The sequence below is a fragment of the Passer domesticus genome, chromosome 5, assembly GCF_036417665.1.
Source record: "Passer domesticus isolate bPasDom1 chromosome 5, bPasDom1.hap1, whole genome shotgun sequence".
NCBI lineage: Eukaryota > Metazoa > Chordata > Aves > Passeriformes > Passeridae > Passer > Passer domesticus.
In genome coordinates this window covers 37,037,717-37,050,422 of record NC_087478.1, presented here as the reverse complement: position 1 = coordinate 37,050,422, position 12,706 = coordinate 37,037,717, and the positions used below count along the sequence as shown (strand labels likewise).

The 12,706-nt window shown below is 35.2% G+C and overlaps 1 long non-coding RNA gene across 9 annotated transcripts in view; it reads left to right on the top strand.

The window, feature by feature from the left end:
• Positions 1-12,706, top strand: part of LOC135300279 (uncharacterized) — a 108,576-nt gene that overhangs the window by 9,171 nt on the left and 86,699 nt on the right. The window contains exon 2 of one of the 9 annotated variants that reach the window (XR_010362140.1): positions 2,947-3,060. The exons of the other annotated variants lie outside the window; for them this stretch is intronic. This is a non-coding gene — a long non-coding RNA (uncharacterized LOC135300279). The remainder of the gene's footprint in view (positions 1-2,946; positions 3,061-12,706) is intronic. 9 annotated transcript variants of the gene reach the window in all.

The following is a 12,706-nucleotide window of genomic DNA, read 5'->3' as shown; positions in this document are numbered from 1 at the left end:
TATTAGAAACAAAATAAATTGAAATTTAATGAAATACATGTAAAATAATCAGTGTATTTTCTAAAATAAACCAGAAAAAGTGTATAAAGTAAAATAAAACAATAAATAAATGAGAAAAGCTAGTATAGCTGTAATAGTATAGTATTAAAGAATATACTATGGCAGTAAAGGATATAGTAAATTTTACAGTGAGGCTACTCTAGTAGTAGTAGTAAAGCTAGTATAGCAATTAAGAGACTCTTCTCTTGGCATGGAGACTGAGTTTAAAGTTTGTTTTGGAATGGGGGTTAGTACTGTCTGGAAAAAGATGAAAAAGGCTCTTTCTGATATTATTCTTTTTAACTTCAAGGGGTTGCTGGAATACCCTGAAGCAACCTGAAAATATGCAAAATTCTTTCACTTGCACAGTAAGAACTACATTTTTAATATAGTTTCAGTAACAATTCCTCCTATAATACTTTTCCTGCAGAAAATTATGTATGTTTATTCTTCTAATTAAAAAATATATCTAATGCATTTTTTCATGATAGAAAGTATAGCAGAGTAATCTTTGCCTTCAGGTCATAACACTTGAGCCAGAACTGGAGAGTTGACTGAACTTAAATTCTCCTAATAAGCCACAGAAAAGTGAATAATACAATGATAATCTCTGCAGCTCTTGCTGGAACCATCAGCACTATCTGACACTGAATATTATTACTATTCATCATCAATATCCTCTGCCTCAGGATGTCATTTCTAAGGTGATTTTCTCATCACAATTTTTTTTTTTCATTTTTGGTTTCTTATCTTGTCTTCTTTATCCTTGCCATATTCTTTATCCTTGCCATATATTTATAGCTTCCACACAGGAACTGTAATTAAACCTTTTCTTTGTTCTATGCCTTCAGCCTCTAATGCATTGTATAATGTTATAGTCCTAAAGTAGAAGAGTAAGAATCCACTAATGTAAACTTTTGGGAAGGTTTCCAAAAGTACATTCTGATTTGAATCATGTAATAAATTGCACTGACATACAGTTAAGCTTATAATGGTGTACTAAGATCTTTCCACAGATATAACAGAAATACGGGACTTTTGTGACTTAGAATTTCTAAAATGGAGCTCTTACTGAATGAACACAGGTAATCTGAAGTCTGAGAATGTCTATGATCAAAACTGAACATCCATTTTCTATTGGTATCTAAATGCAGGTTTAATGGCTTAAATAAAGGTCATTCTGATATTTTCTGGCCTTTATTCTTCCTAGTGTGAGAGAGATGTTTGGGTATGATAGTACAGGGGTTCTGTTTACCTTTTTTATATTATTTTCCTTTCCATGTCTTGTTTGTATTTACCTGTATCATTTTCTCCAAGTTCTCTAAAGTTCTTCCCCTGTTTTTCCTTCTCTAACCCTGTTTGTAATATTTAAACTGCATTTGAACTATACTTTCTATATCTGACTTACTATATACAGATTGCATCATTTAGCCTAAATTTTCCATTATGAAACTCCTCAAAAATCCATTGCTCATAAAATGACTGACAGTTTTGGGACATGTTCTTATTGTTTTCCGTTTGGACATTTTACTGGTCTCAAGGCAGATTTAATAGAACCCACATTTCTCCAATTAGAACTAATTTAGGAGTGTAAAGCTAGTTTGATCTTTGACTATCCTATCTTCTCGAATTCAAACCTCTCAGTTAAATGCCCTAATTTCTTCTGATTCATTATATATTCACTTGATGGCATTGACACCAAGAATGCTGGCCCTTTACTTGGAACATCCTATTCTAGCAGCCTAATTTAATGTCACCCTGGCTCCTCAGAAGTGCTGAATATATTGAGTGTATGGCTACTCAGGAGCTGCTGAATCTCAGGTTTCTCTCTACAAATTGCCTCTATATTTCTGGTATCCCTTGAGAGATACCTGTTAATGCATTAATCCACTTCAACCCAATGCTTATAGTAAAAATATAACATAATTTTAAAGTCTTTATTATTGTAATTTGCTTTAAATAAAATTTACTACTTTTTAAAAAAATCAAAGAAGCTCAGATGTAGATGGGCACAAAACTGCTTCTTGTAGCAGCAAAAAGCTATATATGTCTGAAAGTGGTTTCACTTCTTTTCACATCTCAAGGATTCAGGTTGGCTCTTACCTTGGCAGAACCAGTTTGCTGTTAAAACTAAAACAGATTTGAAACCTGCCAGAAATGAGAGATGTGTGCTCAGAGAAAGGTCATTGTGCAGTGGGAAACAGAGCCAGAGTTTTCCACAGTGTCAAATCTACCTAAGAACAGAGATGCAAGGTGCTTTTATTGATGCTCAGTCTCTGCTTGAAGAAAGATAGCCAATCTGTAGATGACAGATTCCCAGTGGAACTGTGCTGGAAATACAAGATGGTAGGGATGTGGAGGAGGACACTGAAGACTGTAAATTGAGATTACCATATTGTAGCTGTGCCTGTGCTAGGATGCCCTGACTAACGAAGTTTTTATTGTGGTTCCATTTGTATGGTGTAGGTAGGGCTCCAGGTCATAAACTGTTCTCCTGCTTCTGGGCTTGAGAAACTGAGCCTAAAACCATCCATTACCCAGGGTCTTGACCAAGAGATCACATTCACATCAGGGCTGTGACCTCTTCAGACTGTCTGCCATGGCAGATGTAACAGGAATACCAATCAGGAAAAATTTTTAAAAGTTTTAAAAACTGATTAGTGTGAAAGCTGTCCCAGAACCTCTCAGTAGCTGCCACATGGAGTAGAACAACATAGCATCCTGGTTATAAAACCAATGCTCAGATGTTTCCTGTTATTAAAATGCTAGTGATGTTATAGCACTAGAATACATTTCGCATAATTGTTTTGCATTGGCATCCATAATTTCTGATGTCAGTTCTGTATATCCTTGTTTTTGATTCCACCACGATTTCAGTCTTCCCTTCTACCATTTTTGTTCTTTCAGTGATTCATTCAAGCTTGCAGTTTGAGAGTCCATCTGCTTGTTTTAAAAGCAGATCTTTCTCTTTCCAATCAGAAAAAGAAACAGCAGAATCAACATAACATAGCTGGAATTCAGGTAATTGCATATATATATATTTACAGAATGCAGATGTGTTCCTTTTCACAGTCAAAATTTGTAAGCCATTTTAATAATGATGCCCCCAAAACATGTATGCTATCATTGCAGGAAACAAGCTGGTTTTTGAACGAATTATGTGGAATGGCATGAGTCATGCAGTTTAAACTTCATTCCAAATTAATACACCACATTTTATTAATTTATAATATTTCAAATGCACAGTTTTACAAAACCAGTAGACATTGGTATTGTAATTTGCCCATAGTAAAACAACAAATAGAAACAAAAATTCTGAAATTTTGCTTCAGAAAACTCATTTTCTCTTGGCATTGAGCACTCTTCTCAGCTCTACTGTGAGCCATGGGATTTTGTGAACATTTCAGATTTGTTTTTTCACTTGTTTTACATTTGCAGCTAGCTTAAAAACATTATGCAGTAAAGCTTGAAAAAACCAGCACCCAAGTGTCAAATAACACAGACAAAGTGCAATCCCCAAATTAATGTATTTTTCTAAATTTAATTTTCAAGCCAGTCTTTTAGGATTTGGATTTATTTTAAAATAGTTGCAGATCTAAAGATTCTCAAATTCTCATCAATCTAGTCACAATACCAATACACAAGAATTGATGCCAGTTGAACTTAAATCATTATCAGAAAGAAAAGACAAACAAAAAGGTGTTTGGCATGAATAGGCCACGTATTTTGGCATATGCTGAAGTAGCAGTATTGCTTTATCACAGAGATTAATTTTTAAACTCAGTTGAATGCCAGAAGGCAAATTTATATGTTTCTTTCAAGAAAAAATCTCTAAGATTTTCTTCTATACCTTTCCTGTTATATCTCAGTAAATTTGACTGCTTTTTGGTGGTTTAGAGCTCCAGTGCTTTCCCTGGTTTGAGGTTTTCTTCTCCACTTTAGTAACCTGTTCTTGTGTTCCTAACTGTTTGGATTCTCATGACATTTGGTTGGTCTAGAATCCATGCATTTCTAAGGAGTCTGAACAGAATGTGTAAAATACAGTTGACAGGACTATAGGTGTTTTCATATCCTTGGGTTTGCATATATCTGCAATGGTTCTTAAACATTTGCTTAATCTTTGCAATTTCTGTTATTTCACTTTGCCACAAGTTACCTATGATCTGAGCTGGAAAACAGGCAAGATTAGACATTTATACTGTTTTGTATATTAATAATGTGGGAGAGATGAAAAAAGCTCTTACTATTTTCCAAGTATTGTCCTTCTTCACTGTAACCAAATTATATTATCTCGTTAACAAATTTAACCTCTTTCACTTTGAGACAGCTAGAATGCAAAATTCTTCCCTTGATGTAGATGATTTGCTCGAAAGATTAAATTGGTCTTTCTGAGGAAAGAAAATGCATCAGTATACCTATACTCAAAGGATCTAAGCAGGAGATATGTCTCCGTAATGAATGATTTTGAAACTTCTAGACAAAAAAAATCTCAGTGCAAATAAAATGAATGCTGGAAGTATAGAAAACAAAAGGACGCTTATAGAAATATACATCAGAAAGTGTAAGAATAAGGTGAGGAAAAACCTAGAAAAGAAAGCTTTGCTGGCTACAATATACATCAAGGGTCTTGAGCCTAAACTAGGCTCTGATGGATTTCTGGCTGTAAATGCAGTTTTCCAGATTGAATGCAACTTTGATAACTCAGTGAATTAATAATCAGTTCCTTCTCTGATCAGGTGTTCACTGGTGAGCAGAAAGTCTATTGGCCTTGTAAGCAGGACAGGTATTCAACCAGGAATGCTCTAGAGATATTTTTAAAAGGGAAGTTTTTGTTTCCTTTCCAAATAGGACTTTATTTTAGCTTATCTACCTTTATCTCTGATCCCATGCCATTTTCCTCTTTTACCCTTCCCATTTTCTTTCTTTGAAATAATCTTTTGTTAGTGTAGCTCCACAAAATATTCTTGATTCATTGATATTGGCAGAAAATGCTGATCTGTTTTAATCAAATTCTATATGAATGTATTTGTTTCAGTGAAACTACAGCTGAAAGCAATTATGGGCTTCAATTCTGAATCCCTGTAACAAAATTAAAATTTAAAAAAATCCCAGGAGCTTTTCTAGCTACTAGGTTTTAAGTTAGTGGCACTCTGTTGGGAATTGAGGCTGCAAGTTCAAGTCCCTCTTGCATCCAATTTGGAAGTGGAATTGGAACAGAAATTTGGATCTAGGTCATCTGCATTTCAGGCAAGTATCCTGCTCAGCAAGCCAAGAAGTCAGCATCCGTTATCCAACAAATGTTTTTTATTTAATGAAGTCTTGGATAGGAGGGATTTAGCTTCTTCCATGCTATGCAGAAGAGACACTTGTACCTGGCCCCCCATCCTTCCCTTCCTGTCCTGAGCCATGTGGCAGTTCCAGGAAAGGACTCAGTTTCAATAAACCCATTCCTTTCTAGTAAGTGACTATCAAAAGCCTTGCTAAAAAGAACTTTAACACTCCAGCTGGCACTCCTGTGAAATCCTGGGCTGCCACTCTCTCTGGCACTGCAGAGATGTTCTGTCTTGTCCAGAGATAAAGGCAGGAAACACGGAGAGGTAACTGAGGTTGCCCATTCCCCCTTGATGCCTAGCCTAGTAACAGCCCAACCCTCCATTCCCCCATCCAAGGCTGGAGAATAAGAGGAGAGATTTGTGCCCAGATAATAGGAGCAGCAGAACTTGCCTGAAGCAGTTTTTCTTTTCTTAAGGGAAAAGGCTGGTAAATGGAAATTTAGAAGTTCGACATCTATTTGAAGTACTGAACTCTTGTGTTTACTTCATTCTCTCCCTGGATTTACAAGTATGAGCTATTTTCATCCAAACTAGAAGAAAAAGCAAGGCAAACTGGCACATGTAGTAAGCAGTGTCTTCCTTACTCATATAGGCCCTTTATGAAGGCTGATTTTAAGTTTCCTTTCTCTCCCAAAAGACATATTAAACTCAGTTTTTAAGGGCTTTACAGTATAATCAAACCAGCTCAGCACAGCAGGAATTCACATATTTTTCCCCATATTATTGTAAAGATTACTTTCAAGTGTCTTTGTACACCATTGCATTTTGGAAATTCTGAAGATTGTAAATAAAAGCATCTTATTTTCTTGAAAGAACCTCCAGGCAAGTTCTTTCAAAAGAAGCTACTCTTCACAACACTAGAGAATTCAGTGTAAAGTTCGCTGTTACAGGAAAAATATTCCTCCCATTTATCAAAGATTATTTTAGACATATTAGTTTAAGACATACCTTTAAGAGGTTGAGTGTTTAAAAAGCACAAAACCCTTTGTTTTCTCAATCTGTATGATTGCTTTGCCATTTTCAGGCTGTACCTTCATAGTTTTGTTCCTTGTTTACTGATTGCATGTATTTTCTAAATGCACACAGATCAGCCTGGAAACACCATTTGTGCATGACCTTATCTCAAAGTGCCAGATGGATACAGACAGGTAGCAAGAGAGCTATGTAAAAAGTAAAGATTTTCATTTGCACTTCCTGACAAGTCTGAGAGATGGGAAGGTATTTGCTTAGTCCTTCAGTGAAAGTTGGATTCATATTCTCAAGCAAGTCCAATGGGAAATTCCTATTAGGTCTGCCAGCTTTGTCTGTTGCATGAAATGACAGATTTGTATTCAAGTAAGACCATTAGAATTTCAAAGAAAATAATGGTGATTCAAGAAATTTAGCTAAAAGTTCTTGGCTAACTCTGTGGTGTTATACAATAATTTGTGGAGGATTGCTTGTGTAGGACTCAGAGATTTTTAGAAAAAGTTCACCCAAATGTAAAAGTTAATGACACATTCAAAATGTCAGCTAAATGATTATACAAGCCACTTTTCTCTAAAGTTTTTTGATGTATGACAGGTGTCTACCACATTCCCACAGCAGAATGAAGACCAGTACAGAAAATGGGAGTTGACAATAATTGCTGCTGAAATGGAAAGATAATGACCAATGACCTTCTTCATTGATGTGAACAATAATGTTTACTGTGGCTAAAATATATACTTTCAGGAATGTGGCTCACAATCAGAAAATCAATAAGGAGAAGGTTCAGATTCTGCTGCCTGTGTACTAAATGTTTGCTGTCCGAAATGAGAGCTTAATAGGCAGATCTGTGAGCTGCTCAGTTTTACAGCTTTGCACTTGGAAACTGGTGAAAAAGTTGGAATTGAGACTTAGTCTTCACACTCACTGTGTAATTTCACAAACAAACAATAGAAAATGAGGGTTTTTAGAAAAATAAGAGAATAGTAATTTATCAAAAGAATGTTTCTTTCTCTGAAGAAATGTTGACTCTCAATTATTTTCAGAGATGATTTCTGAAGGAAATTAAAAACATTTCAGGTAGTAAAAAAAAGTGTAACCATGCCTCTTTGTATACAGATGTTTACAATGAAGCTTTTATTAAAGAATTTGACCCACAGGATCAAAATGTAAGATAGGTATAAAAACAGCTGTGCCTTAATTCAATAAATCTTGTGCCATATAAAAGCATGTGCATGTTGTAGCTCTTGCTAAATGCCATTAAATTAAATTAAAAATACATACAGTGTTATTTTTCAGAATCAGTGGCTTCACAGAGTATTACAACAGGAACTCAAAGAACCCATTGAATTCTGTTTTAATTTTATAATATTCTGGTTAATACTGTCTATTAAAACATCCATTAAAAAGCATCATGCTAATTTAACTGGGAATATATAATAGATGCTGTTTAATGCTCCCATTAAATTAATGCTAAGACTTAGTGTCTTCAATAGATGTTGTTATTAATGATATTGTAAATAGATGCTATTATTAAAAAGAGTAATGCAACACTAATTAAAAGCAAGCTAGCACTTCACTGTCAAGAGAAAAACTCCTTACCCAATAGACACCAAAATATTAGCAGTAGCAAAACATTTTTTTGTTTGATTCACTGTCTTCAATATTCTATCATTATTTTCCCTTTAGTGTAACGACCTCAGCTGTGCACTATAATCACATGAGATATCAAATGGATATAAAATATGTGCTTCCACAGTGATAGAATGCTTCTTAGTTCCTATCTCTTTCTTTCTATTTTTAAGTTAGCAAATGCAAAATCTAAATGGACCAGAAAATATTGATGTCAAAATATTATTTTATGGTAATTTCTGTATTTATATTCTGTATTAAATTATGGATGCATATTGTTTTTATATGTGTATATATTTCTGTGTACTTGGTAAATTTATTGTTTTGAAAACTTTTTTTTTTTTAGTTCAGTCTAATTCATAAAGCTCGTAAGTCTGTAAAGCTACTGAAAGGCAAGAAATGGCCATGTTCAACTGCTGTGAGGCAGAAACATACAAGCAGGTCTCATCACACATGCTGTGACGGAGCTCCAGCAAGCACAAGACAATATGGAAGCCAAAAGCCATGGTTTGTTGCAAATACCACATAATAATAAGCCTTAGGGGTTATATCCATGCTACTATGGCTTTTCTCCACCTTGAAATGCAAGCTAAAGTACACTCATCACCAGGGCTGGAATCATATAACTTTGTTTTTAAGCTTGAAAGTCATTGCTTTTCTCTGTCATCAAAGACTGGAAAAACACTGAGCAGAAACAAATACATGAGAAAGAAAATATCATGAAGATAATGCTCATAGTCACATCTCTGATAGGGAACAAGATTCACATCACTTTGTAGACTCATATTTCCTGACATTTGTCCTCACAGATTATGATCACAGAAATAAAGCAGTGGCTGGGAAACACCACAGGAAGGATTAAATTAAATGATTATGTAAACTTCCATAGGAAGACTACTTCCACTTGCATCCTGACTGCTAGAAACCTTTTAAGAGTTTATTTAGAGACTGACTCTTCTTCAATGTAACAGGGTCTTGTTTAGGGATCCCCTGACAATTTTATCTTGTTTTATTGGGCATGCATTGCCCTGCAGTTCCCATCTCCTTGAACAGAACTGGCTGTCAAACCAGCAGCTGCTGCCTGTAGCCTGTACACCAGTGCCAGCCAGCAGGAGACCATGACTGAACTGCAAAGAAGGATGATATCACATACAAAATCCACTAAAGTCATATTAGGTTGGTACGTGATTAAAAATCTCAGATATGGTGCTAATGGGAGCCTCTGTACCAAATCCTTGTATTTCTAATAAAGAATTATTTCAATAAAGTAAGAGAGCTTTGCGTTTAAAAGTGAAAAAATAAAAATGACTACCCTCTTTTAACCCCAGTTGCTTAATATATTTCAGGCAGGGAATTCAATCAGCAAAAGCTAAGTGAATTGAACACTGAAAAGATTTTTAAAACAGATTGGACAGGTTTATAGCCTATGTAAAACAAAAATAATCAAATCATATTCATGTGCTAAACTGATTACCTTCAGCTCCAGTACTGCACAGCAGGCCTGGTCATGAGGCAATGGGAGGGGAGCTGCAAACAGTTAGGCTGACATTGACTGGGATTTTTGCCTGATAATAAAACAGGGAGAGCATCAGAGTTGATGCTCACAGTAATAGACCTTTCCTTCAAGAAAAGGATTATCTGATGTTTGATAAAGATACTTCTTTTAAATTTCAGTTTTCATTTTCCTTTTGCTTTTAGAATTAGTTACAACCCAGTTGCAAAAAAATGGAAATAATATATAGGATACTATTTGTCAGCCATTAACCACAAATCTTTCTAAGAACTCTTTGGTTTTTAACTGATGGGCTCTCCCTTCACTCTCAGCAGAGAAGAAGATACCTTTTTAACTTGTTCCTATCTGGTACAACCCAAGTTATCCAAATCCTTATGTCTTGTGGGATCAACTGCTCAGAGAGCATAAAGAGAATACTAAATGTTAATTGTGCTGGTTTCAGACTTTGCTTCTGTTTTGAACACCTACACAAATGAAAGTAATGAAGAATTAGATTCAGTAACCTTTTACATGCAGTTTATAGACTTTTTTCAGTAGGGGAAAAAAATTAACTCATATTATTAATAATTAATTCATAGCTTACCTGTGCTGCCTCCATTATAAAGGGAGGAGTAGTTAGATGCTGCTGTATTGAGAACTAGCAAGTAACTGCAGAGTTAAAAGGTATATTAAATTAGTCTTACCAAGGTTTTCTGAGATGACTGGGTGAGGAGCGTACTTTATATTTAATTAAATTACTAATTTTATATTTAATTACTAATTTATATTACGAATTTATATTTAATTACTAATTTTATATTTAATTAATCTGAGTGTTTCCTTACCCCTTGTTTACCACATGTATTCATAACTTTAGAAACAAAGCAATAAGTGCTGAAAATATATGAACAAAGGTTAATAGAAATTTTGTACATTTGCGATATTCTCATAAAAATTTGCAAACACAAAGTATAAAGTTTTTGTATTTTGAACCATTTGTAACCAACAGCATGCCTTTATCAAATAAAGGATTTCCATACAATTTTTGGAAATATTTTATCCAGCCATGTCACAAATAATAACAAAAATTAATTGATTTCATTTAAAATTTTGTCTCTTACAAAGAGGAAAAATTCCAGTTTGGGTGTTGAAAAGCTGAAATAGTTATAAAGCTCTAAACCCAGTTATTTTCATCTTTGAAGCCAGTACAGATAGTAAAAAAGGCAACCCCTTATGCATTCTCTTTCTGACAACAAAATGCCTAATCTGTGGTACGTTATTAGAACTAAAAAGCTCCAACAAATGGCCTAGAGAACAGAGGAGCTCCTAAATCTAATGGCTGAGTCATTTTTCTTATTTCATGGTTCCTCTCAGCATTAAAGCACACTGCTGATCAATCTGCAAGACAGGGATTTGCAATGCCAACTCTTTCAGGACAAAGTTGATTGCTTATTAAAGATTCCTTATTTTTGGTGGTCAAGCTGTTCATGAATCAAGAGTTGGAGCTTTGAGGGTTGGCACTGCAGAGCAGCACGGCTGTTACAGAAAAGCTGACCATGGGAAATAACCTTGGGTTGTATGATAAAGACATGATTCATCTTCTACTCACAGATGAAAAAAAATGCATTGGAAGATAAAGAAAATTTTATTACAAAATGTATTCCCTCTCCAGAGGAGAAACTTGGATAAACTGAAGATATTTCTCAGTATTAAAAGTCACATTGAGGACACCAGGACTCACATGTGAAGGAAGATTTAAATTCCCTCTAGTCAATGGATATAAAACTGTCCAGGATTTATATTACAAACAACACAGGGGTTAAAAACCTGCAGGCTACAGTTCTGCTGACTACTTAGTGAAGGACACTTTGGAACAAGGAGAAAGCCTATTCAGAAAGGAGTAAGGCCTGATTAGCAAAGAAACACTTAAGAGGTCAAAAAGGGCAGGGACAAGAAAGGATTTGAGAAATATATCTAAATAATAAAAAGGTTCTCCATCAATACAAGTAAAAAGAGAACAGAAATACCCAGGGTTCCATACAGTAGGAGGAAAATATGAGCTTTGGCATGATGCCTTTATTAGCACAAAGAATCTTTTGCTTTTAAAAACTGAACTGTGATATGAATGGGCAGGGCAAAGCTAGAGGGTAATGCAACGAAAATGGGTGTAGATACTTTCCACCAATTTTGATAGAAGTGCCATTATGAGCTTAAAAAGCCAATACTGTGTATTTTAAACAAATCTTTTCAGCAAGAACTATTACCATACGGTTGGAGAATAGAAAAAGTAGCAGTTATATTTTCAATGGAGAATAAATGTGATACAGACAAGTGCAAACTTGCTCTTTTGTCTGTATATAAGATAACAAATGGTGAAGTAGAGCTCATCAGAGACATTAGGGGTGAGAGAATATTTTTAAAATATCCCAGGAAGTACCAGTAGTGTACGTTCTCAACAAATCAACAGAGGAGGTCTTACCTACCATAAGAGGTGAAGCACCAAATAACTGAGTCAAATGTAAAATTGTGGGTGAGGTTCAGTACGTCAGCCATCAAAAGCTAAACTACAAGTGAATAAAAAGACTTGTCCAAGGCAGAAAGACATGGGTAGTAATGAATATCAGCAGTAGAGTGCAGAAGTTCTTTCTAATATGTCCACGGGTCTGTATTTCTCTGAAGATTTCAATAATGAATGGCACCAGAAATATGTTAAAACTTTCTGCTGGTAAAAAAGCCAAACTGTTCTGAAATAGAGGGGGAAGATCTAGAACAGCCTTCCCATGCTCTATGCACCCTTCAGGACTACACAAACTGATTGCTAGAATGACAGAGTTTGGATCACTTGACAAAGAGATCTCTTTCAGATATCTTTGCATTCACCAGGATGCTTCAGAAGCCCATCTTCAACCTTTTAATTTGAATTTCAAAAACCACATGCCAAACTGGCACGGATATTGCTTCTGTTTGATGCATAAGTAGTTTACATGTTCTTTGAACAGTCTGCCCACAGTATCCAGATGCTCTGGAGTCAGAAGGATAGTGCTTATGAATCTGACTGGATTCACTTGCCAGCTTTACAGTGCCAAGAAAGCCCATAACATATGCATGGGAACCCAACAGTCATATCTGATCAGCCTGAACAAGAAAAAGCTTGGTAAGGTGTTTGGCAAGGAAGTAAGGGCATTCACTGGTGCAGCCTATGCCAACAGCACTTAAATCTTTACCATTTACTGTGGAATTCTTA